The sequence below is a fragment of the Phacochoerus africanus genome, chromosome 1, assembly GCF_016906955.1.
Source record: "Phacochoerus africanus isolate WHEZ1 chromosome 1, ROS_Pafr_v1, whole genome shotgun sequence".
NCBI lineage: Eukaryota > Metazoa > Chordata > Mammalia > Artiodactyla > Suidae > Phacochoerus > Phacochoerus africanus.
The window spans coordinates 164347762-164368953 of record NC_062544.1 but is presented as its reverse complement, the minus strand read 5'-3'; the positions used below and the strand labels follow the sequence as shown (position 1 = coordinate 164368953).

Here is a 21192-nt window from a genome sequence, read left to right as displayed (position 1 = left end):
GAAACGTGGGTTGAAACTAGGGGATTGGTTAGTTAGTGATATAAGAGCTGGCATGATCATCCTAGAGAATTGTTGGCAACATGTGAATCCTTTCTACAGAATTCCTCCTGCTACTACCTTGGGACTCAGTATGTCCTCCAGGGAGGAAAGGATGTAAAAGGATGACATAATCCTGTTTTGTTATCATTGTTAGCCCTTCAAGTGGATTAGTTGTGGTTTGACCAAGAGGAATAGAGAGAAGGATTCTCTTGCGCTATTTTGGACTGAGTGGAACCTTCCCGGCTTTACATGGGGCTTCCCGTCACCTCCGAAATCCTGTCACTCTGCAGACTGCTCCAGAAATCTGCCCTGGCTTCCATGCCTCTGGTCCTCTCATTCCAAAGCTCCTATCTCCTTAAAAGCTTGATTTCATTGATTCATTCCTTCAAGATAATTTAGAGAAAGTCTAATGTGTCAGACTTAAAGTGAGAACATTTTCCCTTGCTCTGACTTCTGAAGTTCCCATGTTTTCTGTAATGACTAGAGAAAATCTTTTGGATAGTAGAATTTGCTATAGAATTATTATTATATATAGAAATATGTGAGCTGAGCATTTATTAGAGAAATAACTACTTTTTGAAAAGGTGACTCAATACTCTTACTTTAAAACCTTGACTTTGCTATCTTCTTCACCAAGAAAATACAAGGCTATGGAACTTTCTCACTATCTACAAAGGCCTTTCCTCCAACTCAGAAAATTAGGCACACTGGTTTATAATGGGAAAAAAAAATCTTTAAAAAGCAAAAACACAGTCATGCATTCTGTCCCCAAAATACTTAGATATAAGTAGTCAGATAGGATAAGAAAGTCAGATAGGAGAGAAAAGATATCCAAAACCAGAAATATTATAATATACAATATATAAAATATGTTAGATATAAGACAAGATTGAGAGGGGTAAATGTTTTTAAAGGTGTCTTATTAAGGTCTAAGGGATGCCAGTAGAGGTGTTCACTCCAGCTAAAGGTTGAGAAAGCTTGATGATGAAGAGGCACAGGAGCCATGCCTGGAAGAAAATTAGGTCCAGAGCGCCAGACAAGGGCAATATTGAGCAACCAAGGGAGGGGTTACCATGAGCAGTAAAAGAGAAGTCAAAAGAGGCAGGTGGGATGGACCACATGAGCTTGGTTAGGATGAAGCCCAGGAGGCATGGAGAGATGGAGGTGAGGCTGAGAGAACTGGGTGTGTAGAAGTCATGGAGGGTGCTGAGGACCAGCTGAGGGATCTGATGCTCCAGTCAGAAGCACTGAGATGATGGGGGCTCTACCCAAGTCAAACTGGTCCAGCAGGTAGGGGGAGATGGACATTTGTGGGACTGGATCCAAATGAAATAAAATGAATAATTGACCTAGGGGAGTAGCTGTGGGGCTGGGGAGAAGGAGCAGATACAGGAGGCATTAGAGACAGAATGGGCAGATTCTTGAAGAAATAAGGTTGTGGGTTTTTTTTGGTTGTTTTTGTGTTTGTTTTTTGGGGCCAAATGCAAGTCACATGGAAATTCCCAGGCTAGGGGTCGAATCGGAGCTTTAGCTGCTGGCCTCCACCACAGCCACAGCAACAACACGTGGTGTAGATCTACACCACAGCTCCTGGCAATGCCAGATCCATAACCCACTGAGTGGGGCCAGGGTTCAAACCTGCAACCTCCAGGATACTAGTTGGGTTCATTACCACTGTGCCATGATGAGAACTCCAGAAATAAGGGTTTTGATTTCAACCTGTGTCCTCAGACTGGATGAGGCCAGCAAGAGGAAGCCAAGGTCTTAGTACTTGCAATAGCACACTGGAAAGGAAAATTACAGCACAATACAGAGGCTGGAAAGGAAAATTACAGCATGTTCTTCATGAGAACTTCTTCAGTTCAGAGGCACAGCAGGAGATGCCAGCATAATGAAATCTAAACATAGGATTTCCAAATACGCAAGAAAGAACCTATAAGCCTTCTCTTTCTTTCTCCTTTCTGCTTCTCTTTCCTTGTTCAAGTCATCAGTCACTAAACATCTATAAAGCAGACATACTATATACAGTTATGTAGGAAATCAAAGAAACACAATTTAATACTAGTCCCTGTTCTCAAAGAGGCTTAATATGTTTGCAGAGAGAAAACTGCTCCCACATGTCAACATCACATCCTACACTGTAGTTCATGATAAAGGCCACCTTGAAAAAAGGTGCTGAAATTTGAAGCAAACTTGAAATGTAGTGTAAATTAGGAGTAACTAAGGATGTGTGTTCTGGGGGGGGGGGCGGTGGAGACAGGTATCATAGTGCAGTGCTACTGCCTGCCATCAACTTGACTTTTTATCCTATTATTGTGCCTATTTTTTAAAATAAGGCACAATAAGGAAATGAAGGCAAGAGAGGTTAAGTGACTTGTTTAAAGCCACACAGCCAGTAAGTGGCACAGCCAGGAGAGCCTGACCCAGAGGCCATGTGCAGTACATGACCCTCTAATGAGAGGCACTGAGAAGGTAGGAAGGCACCTGTATGAAAACTTGATGTGCAAAGATAAGAAGGATGTGGAGTTCCGGAGTTCTCTTTGTGGCTCGGCAGTTAACAAACCCGACTAGGATCCATGAGGATGCGGGATTGATCCCTGGCCTCGATCAGTGGGTTAAGGATCTGGCGTTGCCATGAGCTGTGGTGTAGGTCACAGACTCCTCTCCGATCCCAAGTTGCTGTGTCTGTGGTGTCAGCCGGGGGCTACAGCTCTAATTTGACTGCTAGGCTGGGAACCTCCACAAGCCAAGGGTGCATCTTGAGAAAGAAAGAAAAAAAAAAAAAAAAAGAAGGATGTGGAGTTCCTGTAATGGCTCAGTAACAATGAACCGGGCTTAGTACCCATGAAGACTTGGGTTCTATCCCTGGCCTGGCTTGGTGGGTTAAAGATCCGGTGTTGCCATGAGCTGTGGTATAGGCTGGCAGCTGCAACCCTAATTTGACCCCTAAAAGAAGAAGAAGAAGAAGAGGAAGAAGAAGAAGAAGAGGAGGAAGAGGAAGAAAGATGGGGACTATCTAACTGCAAATCCACTGAAAAGCTAAAAGTTTGATATGCGCCTTCCCACTTACTTTAATTTCCAGACGATTTTATTAAAGGTTTCTAAGAGACTCCTGCCGCTGCCAAGAATCTGCATATTTCCTCAAGATCTGGAGCAGGGTAGGACAAGATAGAAATACATGAGTAAATAGAATATAAATGAATTGCTTTCTGAAGTATGTTTGAAAGTCAAACAGGTTTAATCCTTATGTTGTTCTGTATGCCTGCCTCCTGGAGTTTATAGAGTTAAGAGACACCAACCTTTTATAATATCAGCAGATCTTGATTAATCTGGCAAATGCTATAAATCAAGGGGCAGTGTGAAATTGGACACTAAATGTATTGGACGTTATTATAAAAAGAGAAATTGGATAATTCCTACTCATTTCCATCTGAAAATGAAAAACCGCCAGGGTAATGAATCTCCTTGATCTGCTGAAATGCCTATCAGTGATAAAGTACTTTTCCATCAAAGAGATAAGGAGAATCAAAACACACAATAAAAATTATTCACCACAGTATTTTTGAATAAAAGTAAATAAATCCCCATGATGTTTGTTCTATATGCTCTTTCCCCCCCCACCAAAAAAAAAGGACTAAGTGACTATCTTTTAAAAAATGCCATGAAGTCAAAATCAAGAAGAGCTCTTATTACCCTGACCCATGTGAGTTAGGGAGGAAATCTTTGCAGCTGTTAGAGGAGCTGTCCACCCTTCCATAAAATCACGAGCAAACTTATCAAGACTGAATCCTGTGATCAAGTCCAATTAGATTTGCATGAAAAGGAATGCTGGCCCGAGGGTTTTGTTTAAATTGTCCCTTTCATTGTTAAGTTCAAAGAAAGTTACCAGGGCTGTAACTTCATACACAAGGGAATTAGTTCATGTTGTTGATCCAGTTAGATCATGTCTTGGATTCTGAGTTTCAGCCATAGTCAAAAAGGTGAGAGTGCCTTCAGCTAGGATAAAATGTGGGCAAGATCAGCCAGCTGGCCTTCATTCTCAGGGAAAGGAAGCTTTCAAAGACTGACACCCAGGCAGCCTGCCTATTGTAATAACATCTTTCTTTTACAGTTCCTCGAAACCTGGACCCAATCTATTTCTCTTTCTGTATGAATTATAGGTGTGATTGTAATGAAGTAGCCCTCCAGAAATTAATTCTTATTCTAATTCTTATTCTTCCTTATATGATTAAATATACCCTCTGCCTATTAGTGAGACTGGTCTAAAATGAGGTAACTGGGATGGTAAGCAATTGTCTAGCTGCAGATTCTTTAGGGGCCAGGATCATTTCTCATTATCCCCAAAGCTCCAAGACCTGAAAGGGTATGGCACACAATAGGTCCTCAATGCCATATTAATCTTATATGAATCAGTTTATTCATACACTCAACAAATATTTATGTACAAAGCACTATTCTGGGCACTTGAAATAAATCAGCTAACAAAAAAGGATAAAATTGCCTGCCCTCAGGGAGCTTTTATTCTGGCAGGAGGAAATAAACCATAAGCATAATAAATAGGTAAATAATACAGTATATTAGAAGGTGATGAAAAATAGAGCAGAGTAAGGGAGAGTAGAGGGCTGGATATAGGGAATGGGTTTGGGTTGCTGTTGAATTAGGGTGGTTCAGGTAGGCCCCATAAGACGGTCTCGCAAGCAGACTTGAAGGAGAGGCAGGAGGAAGAGCACTTTAGCAGAGGGAACTGCTTATGTGGCCTGTGGGTGAGAGTGGCCTGACACGTTGGAGGAACAGCAATGGGCCAGTGTGGGTGAAGAGTTAGCGTTAGGAGGTGAGATGAGAGAAAAAATGGAGGCAGGAAGATCATATAGGACTTTATAGACCATTTAAAGGACCTGCTTTTACTTTGAAAAAATAAGGAGTCACTGGTGGTTTTGCAAAGAAGAGGTATGAGATCTGACTGGCCTGTTATAGGGACCCCTCTGTGTGCTGTCCTGAGAATACATTGTAGGGAGGCAAAGGTAGAAGCTGGGAGTCAAATTAGGAGGCAATTGAAAGAGTCTGAGCAGATCAACAAATAGTATGTGGTTTTATGTGTTGTGGTGATGACATGAACAAGGTTAGAGCGTAGAGCAGGTTGTGCCACCAGTTCAGGGGAGAACTTCTCAGGGCTGTGATATTGGAATTGGGGGAAAGGCGTTTAGATAAGGGAGGGACATGATAGGAGGTGAAACAGGAAGGGTTTTTTGACATCAGATTGGGAAAGGCCTTGAGTCCTAGGCTAGCTGCTTGTTATGAAACCAGGAAAATGCCCGCTTATGGAGCATATTCAAAAGGGTCTTATTTTGTCTCACAGGTGAAGAAATCCAAAGATTAGTCCAGAACGAGTACAGAAAATCGATGATAACATAGTGACTCAGGCTCTTTCTGTCATCCTCGTTGTGTTAGTTTGTCATGGTCATAGAGGCTGCCACCAGATCCGTGTTCTCAGAAAGAAGGGGGGAGAGAACATGTATAATACATGAACCCATCACCTCCTTTATTTCACCAGGAAAGCAAACCTGGAAGCCCCATCCAACAGACTTCTGCTTATGTATCTTTGGCCCAGCTGGGTCACATGACCATTCCTACCTGGAAGATGGATGAGCAGAAGGGCTGGTGGAACAAGTGTGTCCACAACTAACAATGCAGGCTCTTAATGCAGCTGATGCCAGTGAAGAGGATGCTTTCCCAGAAGGCAACATGAAGCTGCACGGCCTCCCCACCTCTTAGAGCCAGGTTCAGCAGGAGAGTTACCCAGGAGCACTCACTCCTCCCCTTGACTGTCCTTGCCCTGCCTCCTCCCCAGGGTCCAGGGGGGCCAGCTGGGGCTTCTAAGTCCTACCTTTCCTGCAAGTCCATGAGCATCACTGACTCAGCAGTGGGCTGGGCCCCTGTGCTGCCTTTGGGATATGCCTCTCTGTGGAGAAGAAGGATATATGAATGTACATAATACTCAGAATTTCCCTAAAATATGGCATTCCCTTCGTGGCTCAGTGGTTTACGAACCTGACTAGGATCCATGAGGATACAGGTTCAATCCCTGGCCTCACTGGTTAAGGATCCAGTGTTGCCGTGAGCTGTGGTGTAAGTCACAGACGCAGCTCAGATCCTAAGTTGCTATGGCTGTGGTGTAGACCAGCAGCTGTAGTTCCAATTAGACCCCTAGCCTGGGAACCTCCATATGCCGAGAGTACGGCTCCAAAAAGCAAAAAAAAAAAAAAAAAAAAGAATTTCCCTAAGACGGCTGGGCTCACTTTTGTTTTATTGGGAGAAGTTTCTGTCCTGTCAGCCAAAGTGATGAAGCAGGAAGGCACATATATGAGGGGATCCAAGGCTGTGTGTGACCAAGCCACACTGGGAGTCTGCAAAACTTGATTTCACCAACCAACTCTCCCTGACCCCAGGTTCCTGTGGCCCGTCTCGCTTCTCCCTCTTTCCAAATAAGTGCTCCTCAAGGCCCTGATGAAGTCCCTCCCCCAGAAGTGTAAATGATTCATAAGACAGAAAATATCCCCTCCCCTAGGTGTGTCCTCATTTTAATAGCTTCCAAGCCCCTGTGGCTCAGGCCTAACTGTGGCATCAGAGCATCCGGTTTCTATTTCTAGTTCTGCCACTCGCTGCCCAGTGAATCAGTATATTGTGTGGCCTTCAGTTGCCTCACCTGCAAAATAACCAATGTGGAGATGACCTCTAAGGCAAATACAGCTGAGAAATGAACACTAGACACTGGAACTCTGGCCTGGGCTGGACCTTAGCTGCCACCATGGATGCAGGCTTCATTCTACACACTCTCTGATGGCAAGAGCCCCATACACTCTGCCTCTCCATCTGCAGAGGTGATCTCCAGCCACATGTGCATCCTCTTCCTGAACCCCTCAAAAAGTAGGTATCTTGATGTGGATAGACATGGAGGGGAGTTGTCTCTTGGTGTCATCCACTAGACCATCAACCTGCTGAGGGCAGGGTCATGTCTGGGTCACCATGGTACCTCTGGCATGCAGCACAGTGCTGGCACACAGCAGGCACTCAGCAAATGTTTGTAAAAATGAACTGCTCTAACTGTGGTTAGAAAGGTAGCAGGGATAGAGAGCCTTCTCCACTCCTCTCCTCACAAATAGACTCAGTGGGGCTCTGCATTCTACCTTTGCCTGCCTTCTCCTCTCCTCTCTTCCTACTGCAAGGCAATGCCTGCTTTACGCACAGTCTTATTAGGGAATCCCAAGTTGGCCCCTCACCCCCAACATCCCTCAAACATCCTCACGACTGCCTAACTCACCACTTGATTTGGTTCTCGAGTTTAAAGGTATTATTGCTTTGAATTCCCATTAATAATAACAATAAATACTGTTAACACCTTTTCAAGTTTTCTGAGTGTTCTCATTTATTCTACCCCAATCTCTTAGGAGAGGTAGTTCCTCAAACTGATATCAAGCTGTGACTTCTAAGAAATGAGCTGACAGCCAGCTAAGAGACCCTGGGGGGAAGGAACCACAGGAAACCTGCCTGAGAGTAATATCAGCATCAAGTGCCAGTAGCTGGACAGGGAAGAAGGATGAAAGATGATATATCAGGAGCCAAGACACATTTTACCAACATTGCACCACTGCCTGATGCCGGTTAAACTTGAAATGCAGGGCTCAATTGTAGTAACTATGTCCAGCCCTAAGTTTTCTGAAACCATCATTTTCTACTACCTTCACTCTGCTCCATCCCCTTTTTCATGGCATAGCACTTGTCCTCAATCAACTGTTTGACTTTCCATTATAAGTTGCCTCAACTGTTACTTTGTAAAAGGATAGAGTATGGGTAAGAAGTACCTTACTTGATAATTATTAGAGACATTAGGCCTGGTAATCAAGATGCTCAGATGCTATAGGAAGAAGATCCGATCATCATTTTAAAGACCTAAAAGGTAACGTAAATTTCTAAATAATAATGATAATTTTAATTCTATGGCAAAATGTGGTAATTTCTTAGAGTACAAGACCACATAAGGAGTATGGGTAACTTCCCAATAATCTTATGTACATGAGTATATTATACCAGCATAGGTTTTGCCGTTATTTCCATGGATATTTTCTGGATACTTAGCCCACTTCATGCTTTAGCCTGGTGCACAGTACCAAATGGAACATTCCCCAGGAATCTCATCAGTGTTGTTCATGTCAATGGGGACATGAACAAGTTGCTTCTGAAACCTCTTTTACTTCATTTTCATGGATTTAAAAACAAACACATGAAAATTGGTTCAACCTTGCCTTAACAGTCATCATGTTTTGTAGATACTAGTAGACTGCAGTGGCCAAAAGCATGGGCTCTAGAGCCAGCCACCTGGGTTTGAATCCTATCCCTGCTTTTTGCAAGTTCTATAGCCATGGCCTAATTACTCAGCCTCTTGGCACCTTCCTTTTCTCTTTCATGAACTGGGAATTATAATAGACACTACCTCAGAGGGTCATTGTAAGCATTAAATGAGTTAAATTGTGGATAGCATATACAGTACTTAAAACAGTGCCTGGCACCTAATAAGTACCCTATAAGTGTTAGCTCTTATAATTATGAATAGTCATCTATTGTTGCACTTAATAACTTCCATTTCTAGTGCTGTTTTCCAGCATGGCATTGCTTATCATCTAAATTATTAGCTGCCTTCAAGTAGGTTGTCCACATCAGGGTAATCATAAAATATCTAATTGACCTTGAGCAAAAATAGATAGCTTCCCTGTGCTCTCTATATGTATGTGTGTTTGAAAAATATTAAGAATGAGCCTACATTGACATAAAAGAATTTATTTAGAGATGAACAAGAGCAAAAATGTTGGGGTGGGGGGAAAAAAATTGCTGCTACATTTTCCAGAAATGAAGAATCAGTGAACTCCAAGCTGGGTGTTTTAAGAAAGGAAACAGATAGGTTTCCACAAGATGCTTCTTATAAACTCAGATCAGCTTGGAAATTTCCAGTGACTTAATTGTGAGGGGCCAAAATGTTTCCACACTAGTGACTGAATATAAAAGGGTTGATTAAAATACTTTTTTAGTAGTTCATATCCTTGAACGTAAAGTCTCGACTACAACCTAAGCCAGTAATAGCCAGTAAACAGCTAATTACATTATAACGTGTGTTTTTTAATTGTTAATTATAATAAAAGAAGCAACAACCCAACAATAATTTGCCAGTCCGTACATCTGTGAAGTTTAAATGGGAAAATTGCCTCTTGTCTCAGCAAGGATGTAATTGATTCTTGGGCACTTAACAATATAATACCAGTTGCTGCCTGTTCTTCTTTCTTCCTTCAAAGAGCTGACACCATTATGTCACTGATATAAATGGAATCTTGAAGGTGCATCAAAAATTCTCTGCCTTTTGAGAAAAAAAAAATCCAAGGGTGGCTCTTTAGTTCAGAAAAGGGGCGTATTCAAGTAGGCATCTTTGGGTCAAGGTTAAAGTTCAACCTAGCTGGAGGTTTTCACTCTTTTCTATGGGGTGACGTGGAGCCCATTTTTGTCATGTTAGCAATGGTCACTGTGAACCTTTAAAATGTTTTAAAGTAACATTTTTAAAGACTGTCAAATAAGAGAGCAAAGAGGCTTTGTCAGAGCCCATCTGCTCTCATGTCAACTTAAAGCTAAGTGAAAAAGAACTCAGGGTTCTTAAAACTGAATTTCATTAGTGGAGATGGACCAAAAATTATGCATTGAAAGATAACTAGCAAAATATCAGCCTTTCTCCCCACCCCCAAACTCAACTCCTGCTCAATATTAAGTATCCAAAGGGCAGAAAAGGAATAATCTCAAAGAATCAACATCAAAATGCTCTCTGTATTTCCTTTCCAACTGGAACATTGTTTTACTTTCAATTTTTTAATTTCCATTTTTAATTGAATTAGCCAGTCTTGATAGGAAATTCACTGTAATCCTTTATAATGGGCCATGCATGTATATTTTTAAACTGCTTAAGAAACATCTTGTCAATGTGATAATCACATTTTCTTCATACTAATGCCTAGATTATTCCTAACACAATATTTTGGTTTGATATAATGATTACATGTAGTAAATATATATGTATTTACTCATTGCCCTCCATCAAAAAGTGTATATCTAAAGATTATAAACATAACAGTGTTATTTTAAACTTTCTCAGTCTATGAATCTGCAGCCATCTGCCTGAATAATAGGATTGACCATATAGCAAATGTTTTCTAGCTGAATTTTATTTTTAGCTGGACAAGTCAGAAAGGGTACACCAGATCTCACTCCCTGGCATATGCTCTGTAGGGAAAATGGATCACAGAGAATCATATCATCACCTACCATGTAACAAAAACCACTGAAGGTACTAAGCAGTGATTGCAGACCTTGATATTAAGTACTTTACGGCTGCCAACTTATTTAAATCCACAAAGAATTCACATTGGTACTTTTTATTATCTCCATTTTATAGACCAAGAAAGTAAGTCATAGATAACTCAGGCTTAAGTTTGTCTAGCTAGTAAGTGGCAAAGCTGGAATTCAAAGCCTAAAGAGCGTTTTTCATCACTTTACTATAACCCCTGTGTGCACCACCTACTGTTGTTTTTATTTTGAGATTTGTATTGGTGGAAATAACTTTTTATCTTGAAAAATATCAAATTTAAAAATAGCTGCAGGAGTTCCTGTCGTGGCTCAGTGGTTAATAAACCCAACTAGCATTCATGAGGATTCAGGTTCGATCCCTGGCCTCGCTCAGTGGGTCGGGGATCCAGCATTGCCATGAGCTATGGTGTAGGTGGAAGAGGTGGCTCAGGTCACACATTGCTATGGCTGTGGTGTAGGCCAGCAGCTGTAGCTCCAATTAGACCCCTAGCCTGGGAACCTCCATATGCTGAGGGTACCTCCCTAAAAAGACAAAAAAAAACAAAAAAAAACGTAATACAATACAAAGACCTTTTGCTTCTGAACCATTTGAAAGTAAATTATTCACCTGATACATCTTCACCCTGAAATAGATTTGTGATTCCAATAAACCAGATATTCTCCTACGCAACCACAACCCAACCACCAAGATCAGGAATTTAACATTCAAAACACTTCTTCCATCTAATCCTCACACCCCATTCACATTTTACCAATTTACCACTAATGCCCCTTAAAGCAAAAAGCTGCAGTTCAAAATCATGTGCTGCATTCATTTGCCACATCTCATTGGTCCCCTTTAATCTGGAACAGTTCTTCAATCTTTTGACTTTCATGACCTTGATACCTTTGAAGATTAGAGGACAGATCTTTCATAGAGATCCTTCCCTTGTGGAGGTATCTGATATTTCCTCGTGATTAGATTCATATTTTGCATCTTTAGCTGGAATATCACAGAAGTGATGCTGAGTTTGTCTCATTGTACGATGTGATGGGACACATGATTTGGACTTGTCACATTGCCAGTAATCTTTACTTTGATCACTTATTAAGATGATGTCAACGAGATTTCTCCACTGTAAAATTACTCTTTTTACCTCCCACTATTAGTAAGCATTTTATGGGGAGGTAGTTTGAAGCTATGTAAATATTCCAGTTCTTATCAACTTTCAAGTCATTCATTTATTTATTAATGTCAGCACAGCCTCGTGCTTTTCTATTTATTCAGTGGATTATAATGTATGACTACTATTGTGTATTTTGATGTTCTAATTATCTATTTGCCTGTTGGGAACCCGTCAAAAAGACAAAGCCCTATCTGCTTTGTCTTTTTGAATTTTCCCATCATTTTTAACGCACTTCCTTGCTAATTGGCACAATAAGCTGTTCCAGGCTCATCTTGTACCTTCCCTGCTCCAGCCCTGTCATCAACTATTTCTCCAAGGATCTCTAGTTTCTGTTAGTGAAGAACAGTATTTAGAAATGAAGATGTGGTGGTAGATGTGCTCTTTGCTGCTTCAAAGCTCACCCTTTAGGGAAAGAATTAAGAAGAGTGTGTGTGTGTGTGTGTGTGTGTGTGTGTGTGTGTGTGTGTGTGTGTGAAGAAAGAGTGATTTACATATAGTTCATTTCTATATCTGTTCATCACTAGATATACCTTTAAATAAGAATTTCACACCAACGCCTTCAATATTAGTCTAAAACCATTCTCATTTTCCCTTCACATGTTTGTTAACTCCCTTCTCTGACAGCAAGAAACCTAACAGCCTCTATTGTCTGCTCCCAGAGATCCAGGACAAAGAAGGAAACTGGACTGAAACCTGTGAGTCTTCAGGCCTTCTCTTCCAAGGCTGTATGATCTTGAACAAGCATTTTAACTGCGCTGGTTTGCCATTCTTTAAAATAGCTGTAAAATAGCTCTGACCGTAATACCTGTTTCAGAAGACCACACAGTATGAAGGTCAGAGCAAACGGCCTCTGGTCAGACTGCCTCTGACACTCCCTGGCTGTATGACCTTGGAAAAGTGATTTAACTTCTCTGAGCCTTGTTCTTCATTTTTAAAACGTAAATAATCCTACCACCAAGTTCCTAAGTGGTTGTGATATTTAATTGTATGCAAAACTGCTTGTCATAGTTTCTGATAGGTAGAAACAATTAATAAATAATTATTCCCTTCACCTTCCTCCTCACCACGATGTTAAGCAGTGGTAGTAGTGGTAATAATAATAATAGGACTATAATTATTCCTATATTAAAAAAAAGTCCGGAGTTGCTGTTGTGGCTCAGTGGTTAACCAATCTGACTAGGAACCATGAGGTTGCGGGTTCGATCCCTGGCCTTGCTCAGTGGGTTAAGGATCCGGCATTGCCGTGAGCTGTGGTGTAGGTTGCAGACGTGGCTCGGATCCTGCATTGCTGTGGCTCCGGTGTAGGCTGGTGGCTATGGCTCCGATTAGACCCCTAGCCTTGGAACCTCCGTATGCCGAGGGAGCGGCCCAAGAAATGGCAGAAAAAAAAGACAAAAAAAAAGTCCAACGCAAGTTAAAATGATCATGTGATTTCTTAGGTATTGTCCACTGAGATAACCTTCTAAAATAGCAATTGCTTATAATAAGTTGCATTTAATGGCATTTTCACCTTCTGAATATCCCCAAGGTATGACAGAACTAGGAGGAAGAGATGATTGCTTCAGCAATGAAGGATACACTTCCGAAAATTTTACCATAGAGTTTTAACTGGGTAATAATAAACAATGATGGCCTTGGTTGATTGAATGCATGTTATACTAGGAACTTTGCAAACTCATTGGTAATGCTTACAACATCCTGGCAAGGAAGGTCCATTTCATAGATTAGAATACTGAAGTTTAGAAAACCTAAATGTCTTTCCAAGGCTGCATAGTCAGTAAAAGACTGGGTCCAGATTGGATTCAGTGTGCGAGGGGTCCCAGACCTACCTTCTGTTCAGCCCACTGTCCCATTGCTCATCATGAAAAACATGCCCAGCATATGACCCCATTGAATTGTGGAATGCTGACCATGCCCCATTTGGCCAAAGAGACAAATTAAAATTGCCACAGTGAACTCAGAACATCACCTCCAGATCCCCGCATTCCACATTCCCCAAGTTCAGGAAATTCATATGTACAATGACTGGAGCTTTTGGCATCTCCTTGCCAGAGTATTTCCCTAACACAACCAAAAGAATTAGCATCTGCTCAGGGATTAAAAAGGCTCCCACTGAGAATGAAACAATTCAGCGCCACAGGCCTGTCCTTTTTCTTTACGTGGCTTGTTTTTCATAGGATCTTGTGTCTAGAGGGAGTTGCCTGTACCCTTTGTTGTACTTTCCCTGTTCTTTGGTGTGATCCCCAGTTAGACTGAGTTCTGGGATGCAAGGAGAATGTTTTGGTCACCTTTATCTTATTTGCACTGTAAAAGGGTAGGCCTTTCATAAATACATGTTGGCTGGCTGGAAAGATGATACTAATGATCTTTGTCCTTAATGATGTGAGGAGTGAGGAGGTTCATGCCACGTGATAGGGCAATGGCCCCATTGGAGGTAGGTAGAGCTATTATAAGTTTTCTCAGAAAGTAAATATTTTTAAGAGACACAAATATTGTAACCCCTTGTCAAGGATGTTTTAGAGAAGCATGGCAGTACAGCACCAGGACTTCAGAGCTGCCTCAGTTGAATCTTAGCTCTGACACTTAGTTGCTGTGTGACCCCATGCAAGTTACTTAGGTTCCCTGTGCCCTACCTGTAAAATGGGGTTGTTGGGAAAAATGAGTGAGTTCATATATGTAAAGTTCTTAGAACAGTGCCAGCACAGAGTAAGTGCTTTTTAGGTGTAAGCCATCATCGTCATCTTGTGCCTTTGTTGCTTTGGCAGAGATTAAGACCTTGAGAGGGCAATAAAAAGAAAATATAGTACCCAAAGCCACATAAACTAAGAAAACGAGTTCTTTGTCCAAAGCATTCTACAAATTAAATTACCATAAACTGGTAATTTACACATATGTTCTCAGGGGAAAGGGACAAGAAAATGAAAATGAAGCTGCAACAAGGTGAGAAGACTCTAGTATATTTCCCTTTATAATTAACATAATGTGTTACAAAAAAATTGGTACAATTGTTGTGTATAAAAGCAAATGTTAGTGCACCGTGGACACACACCCCTGCAAATGAGGACGATTGATCAGAAAGCAACACCATGCCATCTCCCTGCAGCACCCAGGGCTGCTGGATGTTGGAAGAAATTCACACAATCAAGCCTCTGTTTTCACTTTAAATTCATGATCTCAAGACTCAAATTGGCACTCAATATTGCTCAGCAAGCTTGCTAGGTTTCTCTAGAAGGTTCATTTTCCCCCTCTCTTAGGCATCTAATTCATTCCTTCTCCATCCCTCACAAGCCTCCCACGGCCCCTCCTCCACCCTCTCCATCAGCTGGTGACTTTGTTTCATTCTTCACTGAGAATACAGAAGCCAGCAGGCACACATCCTCTCACTCTCCACCACCAAACCTACTGCCTCAATTTCACTTGCCTGCATCTTCTTTCCCAAAACAGTCAAGAGCATTTTCCTTTAGAAGCAGGTGCCTAGGAGTTCCTGTGTGGCTCAGTGGAAATACATCTGCATAGTATCCATGAGGGCATCCCTGGCCTCGCTCAGTGGGTGAAGGACCCGGAGTTGCTGTGAGCCATGGTATAGGTAGCAGATGCAGCTTGGATCTGGGGTTGCTGTGGCTATGGTGTAGGCCAGCAGTTGCAGCTCCAATTTGACCCCTAGCCTGGGAACCTCCATATGCCACAAGTGTGGCTATAAAAAGACAAAAAAAAAAAAAAAAAGCAGTTGCCTAGAACTGACTGAACCGCCCATGCTTCTGCTCCAGGAATTGCTATGGGTCCACTGCTAATGAACTCAAGGAAGAAGAATAGCAAAAGATAATAAACCAGTGCAATAATTACTACATACTAAGATTTTTTTATAGATATTGACTTTCTTGATTCTCCTCAACAAGCCTATAATGTGGATGGTATTATCATTCCCATGTTACAGATTAGAAAACACAGCATAAGGAGGTTAAGTAACCTGCCCTAGGTCACAATACCAGTAACTGATGAACCCAGGCATTGGGTTCCAGGGACTGAATTCTTCTTTTCTTTTATTTTCTTTTTTTGTCTTTTTAGGACTACGCCAGCAGCACATAGAGATTCCCAGGCTAGAGATCAAATTGGAGCTGTAGCCACCTGCCTACACCACAGCCACAGCAATGCAGGATCTGAGCCATGTCTGTGACCTATACCACAGTTGATGACAACGCCGGATCCTTAACCCACTGAGCGAGGCTGGGGATCAAACCCGTGTCCTCATGGATGCTAGTCGGGTTTGTTAACTGCTGAGCCATGACAGGAATGCCTGTCTTTCACCATTTAGTAGTGAACAGACTGCTTTTTGTAGAAGTCTCCTTTTCACCCTCTGCCTGGATGCTTACAATATAATTTTTTAATCCTCCTCAAATTTTTCAGACTGATACATCTAGTGTTTCCTTTCTTTTTATCTTTTGTCTTTTTTTAGGGCCGCACCCGTGGCATATGGAGGTTCCCAGGCTAGGGGTCTAATCAGAGCTGTTGCTGCCAGCCTTTGCCAGAGCCACAGCAACACCAGATCCGAGCCACGTCTGCCACCTACCCCACATCTCATGGCAACGCTGGATCCTTAACCCACTGAGCGAGGCTGGGGATTGAACCTGAAACCTCATTGTTCCTAGTCGGATTCATTTCCGCTGTGCCAAGACAGGAACTCCAGACTGAATTCTCAAATCGGTATAGACTCACCATGAGGCCCGGACAGCAGATGCGGGAAGCAGAGGTAATAAATCATGAATTTTTATGTCAACCTTTTTGTGCTCAGAGCAGACCCTCCTGCTGGGTCTACTTCCTTCTTGAGAGTATTGAGTTGGAATTAACCAAATAGAATGCCAGGGTAGGGGAGCACAGAAATGTATGCAATGAAGCTCCTTGCACTGGAGAGTAAGTCTACAGAATCCCAATACACCTTCCTCTAAGAGTCTCCCATTGTCCCAGCCTCTGTGACCATCCCGCAGAGCAAAGATGTGCTTTTCCCTAAGTTAGAGTCCCTCGGGCTCTCAGAAGCTACTCTTCCACAGGTTGATGACTGTGTGGAGAGGGTCTTTGAGGGGTGTCAGTCTGATCCAGCTGCCATAACAAAAGACCAGAGCCTGGGCTGCCTAAACAATAGAAATTTATCTCTCACCATTCTGGAGGCTGGGAAGTCCAAGATCAAGGTCCCAGCAGAGTCAGTTCCTAGTGAGGACTCTGTTCCTGCCTTGCAGATGACCATCTTCTGACTATGCCCTCACATGGCCTTGCTTCAGCTGTGCAGGTGGAGAGAGAAATCTTTCCCTTCCTCTTCTTATAAGCCACTAATCCTATGGGATTGAGACTTCACCTTTATGTCCTTATTTAACCTTAACTACCTCCTAAAAGCCTTATCTCCAAATACAATCACATCGGGGGTTAGGGCCTCAACATATGACTTTTAGGCGACACAATTCAGTCCATAGCAAGAACTATTTCAGAGCCTCTGCCACACTTGTTACTGCCCCAAGAGCAGGGAAACAGGGTCATCTAGCTTGGAAAGAGCCACATAATCCAGTAGAAGATTTGCCCTTTCCCCTATCAAAGCAACCCCTCCCTGAGCTCTGGAGTCTATCCTCTGTCATTTCTCAGATCTTTCCTCCCTCAACCATCTTCTCCCTCTTTCCCATACCATCAATATCTCCCTTTAGACTGGAGGGACAATATCAACATCCCAAAATGGTCTCCTATGATCCAGTACAATAAAATAACTGTCTCTTCTTTACCTTTCCCCTGGCTTCCTCCAGCAATGCTAGAAGAATCAGGGAATAAACCCAAGCGAGATGTTATTTAGACTCTTTTCAATCTAGCTTTTATGAAGAAATGGCTTGATCATCAAGTTGTAGTGGTTATCTGATATAGATACATAATTTTTTATTTATAATATATATATTTATATTATATGTATAAAGCAAGTGTACATGAACACATATATACACATGCTGACATACATACGCACATATGTGCAGATACACACATGCATATAAATATATACACATACATGCATATGTACAGATTTACACACACTTATACATACAAAAATATACTCATGTATACACAGATGTGTGTATACACATGTAAGAGTCATATACAACTTTACCCACATAAACACATATACACATATGCATACAAACATACATATACAAACACACATATATACATATAGTCTTGAAGGTATCGTGAAGACATAAGGAAGAATTGGAATGCAATTGCAAAAACAAATGGTGTGATGCTCACTTTGGTGGCACCTATACTAAAAACTGGAACAACGCAGAGAAGATTCGCATGGCTTGTGCACAAGGATGACATGCAAATTTGTGAAATGTTCCACATTTTTAATAAAAGTTATTTTTTAAAGGAAAAAAGGGAGAAAGAAATGTCTGTAAAATAATTGTCAAAATTCAAAAAAAAAATACAAACAAATAGCATGAAGAAAGAAGAGATCAGACTGAATCTCTACCTTTCCACTGAATACCAACTTTTTCATTTTTGGCACATTTTTCAAGAGCCTGCTATGTGTCTGGCCCTGGGTGATGCGCTGGCCCTTGCCTTTAAATGGTCCATTTAAAGTGACAGCATGCTTAATGGGATTCTTAAAGGGGGCAATAGGCTCCTTTCCAGGAAGAGCTGCAGTATATTCTCACCCAGGGAAGGCTGCTGGGAGCATGCTAATACATCTTTACAATAAACACACACATACACACTGACTCAGTTAATAATACTGGTCTCTGTATTTTAGTGCCTTCAATGTGGCTTCCAAAGCAAGAGCAAGAAAATGGCACCATGCGATCAGCTACTTCAAGAGGCCCTAAGCAGCAAATAGTTAGACTAGTCAAGATTAGACTGTTGCTTATCCAACAGCATTATCTTTGCTCATTCCCAAGTCACACGGAGGACTAATGACAGGTGAAGGGTTATTCAGAAAGTTACGGCTCATCTCTTCCTTCATAACCTACCCTCCTCCCACACAACAACTCTGCACAGTAGCTCCCACTCCCCTACCCCGTGTCTGGCTTCTCCTGGAGGTGGGGATCTGCAAGCTGGTATGGGTAGGACATCCTGCTTCATAATAAGGGAAAGGCCCCTTTCAACTCTTTTTGTGCATTCTGTAGGACTGTGCCCGGCTTGACTAATCTTTCCACTTAATATGATGCATCTTTCCAAACTTCCTGAAGTGTTGGAGCCATTTCCCCCTCAGAGCATATCTTTGTAGTGGTTCATGTATGACAGTTCTTCTGAAAAGCACAAACCTCTGGTCTGAGATGGATGTTGCTTTAGGCGGCCACCTTCTACTTGACTGGCCTGCATCCTCCCAGGCTGCTGAGAAGAGGGCCTCGTGTGACATTCAGTGGCTATGGCTGACCGCAAATCCTATTTCCCTACATCCCACATGTCACTCTCTGTACAACGACACCTCCATGAGGTGGGAAAATATAATAGGAAGTCCTTCCCATAGGATTCAGAGGCCTTTTCTGAAGATAGAAGTCTATAAACTGATGCTGAGGATATCAGTTCCTCTGGTGAACCTCAGCAGATATTAATGATGCTCTTTCTCACCTACAGTAAGAAAAACTCAGGATTGGTCCCCCAGTGTCCAGTTTAATTGTTCTCCATTGTCAGTTCAACATTACAAATGTTGGGCATCCATTTCATGGAAGACACTGTGCAAAGAGATAATTAAAACAAACCTGGAACTGCCTTCATGTTATTTAAGGTCTGGGATGGGACCAGGAGAGAGGGACATGGGTAATTTAATAAAAAAGTTGTATTAAGTACTGCCACAGAGGAACAACCAGGACCAATACACACTGAGGACGGAGGAATAAATTCTAGCTGAGGCTTCCTGTAAAAGGTGACATCTGAATCCGAGGATGAGGAGGAAGCCAAAAGTCAGAGACAAGGAAGGTGGTGGGACTTCCAGATCAAGGAAACGTGCATGTCAACGCAGAACAGAGGATACATGGCAGGGATTTGGAGAATGTGAGGAGTCATGTAAAGCAGAAAGCAGGGGATGAGGCCTGGCTCCGTGTGGCCAACTGAAGGGGGGGTTGGCTCAAAGGGCCTAGCATTTGGATGTCATGCTGTGGGAAATGGGGAGCCACTTGAAGGTGTGAGTGTTATGTCTACACTTTAGGAAGATAACTTGGAATCTGAGAAAGTGACCACCAGAGAGGAAGCATGGCCCTTGTCCCTTTTCTTTCTCAATCCCTTCTCTAGAGTCCATAGAAGTGAGATTAGAACCAGAGTCTCAAGGGGCGAGTACATTAGGAACTTCTGGCTCCATGGCAGCCAGCAAGATGTGGAGACCAATACCAGAGGAGGAGCCTCAACATGAAGACCTTGGGTTTGTGACTCCCTGAAGAAGCCCACCTAGCAGATGTCTGTCTGTCCTCTTGGAAGGGGGTTCTTCTGTACTGACTACAGATGTGCAATTAGAGGAGGTCACCAATTTATACTCACCCTCTTAGACCTCCATGGAACTTCCCAGATGGACTGGATTGGTCTCAGTCTGTTCTATTGACAGAGGATTCAGTCAGCACCTCAGCGGAAGGTAACACTTTGCCAGTGTGCTGACTGCCAGCTGATAAAAATGGGCACTGGCATGCCTCCTGCCCCCTGCCCTGCAATCACTGATAGAATTCCCCAATAGACTGGCCAGTACAGGTATTGAGGGAGCACACAAAATCAGTAGGTAGTGAAAAATTACAACCCACTTCAGGGGACTCTGTAGCCAGAGGGAGAAAGATGAAGCTGAGCAAGTAGAGCTGGCAACTTCATTTATAGTAGAACTAATGGAAGAGAGAGAAGACATTAATAAAAGTAATTAGAACAAGATATAATTAGAGCACAGAAAAGGCTTTCTGGAAACAAGAATGGTACTTCTGAATTTTAAAAGTTCAGTAGGCAAATTGAAAAAATGAATGCTCACTGCTGAGAATAGAATTCATATTCTGGGAGATCAAGTTAAAGAAATATCTCAAGGCACAGAGAACTAGTCCCCTAGGTAGAAATCAGGTGGAATAAGAAAAGAGCCTTAGAGGACACATCCAGAGGGTCTATCATGTTAATGACAGGAATGCTAGAGGGTATGAAGTAACAAGTGTGTGGAAAGCCATAAGTGAATAATAGGAGAAAATATCCCCTAAACTGAAGAAATATTTCTTCATACTCAAAACTCCACTGAGTCCTAAAGAAGATGAATTAAGAGGGGAAAACAACAATAACAACCTGAGACAAACTCTAGTGAAATTTCACGATAGGGAGAAAAATCTTGCAGCCCTTCTGACAAAAAGAGCAGGTCACTTACTCATCATCTGAAATATTCCAATCTAAAGAATATTGAAATAAAACACATATATAGAGAAAGAAGGATTATTAATAAAAACAGATTATGATCCTAAAATCTTACCCAGCCTAAGTACCATTCATCTGAAAGGGAAAAGAAAGTAATATCAAAGAACCCATTTTCTAATTACACTTGACCTTTAACAATGTGGAGGGTAGGGATGCCGCCCTCAGTGCAGCTGAAAATCTTCCTATAACTTATAATCTA

The 21192-nt window shown here is 42.0% G+C and overlaps 1 protein-coding gene and 1 non-coding gene across 3 annotated transcripts in view; both read left to right on the top strand.

Moving 5' to 3' along the window:
* The window catches only part of SLC9A9 (solute carrier family 9 member A9), a 557820-nt gene that overhangs the window by 395119 nt on the left and 141509 nt on the right, over positions 1–21192 (top strand). The window lies entirely within an intron of this gene.
* Positions 17869–17976, top strand: LOC125114086 (U6 spliceosomal RNA). The gene has a single exon (XR_007131692.1). It is a non-coding gene; the product is annotated as a U6 spliceosomal RNA (small nuclear RNA).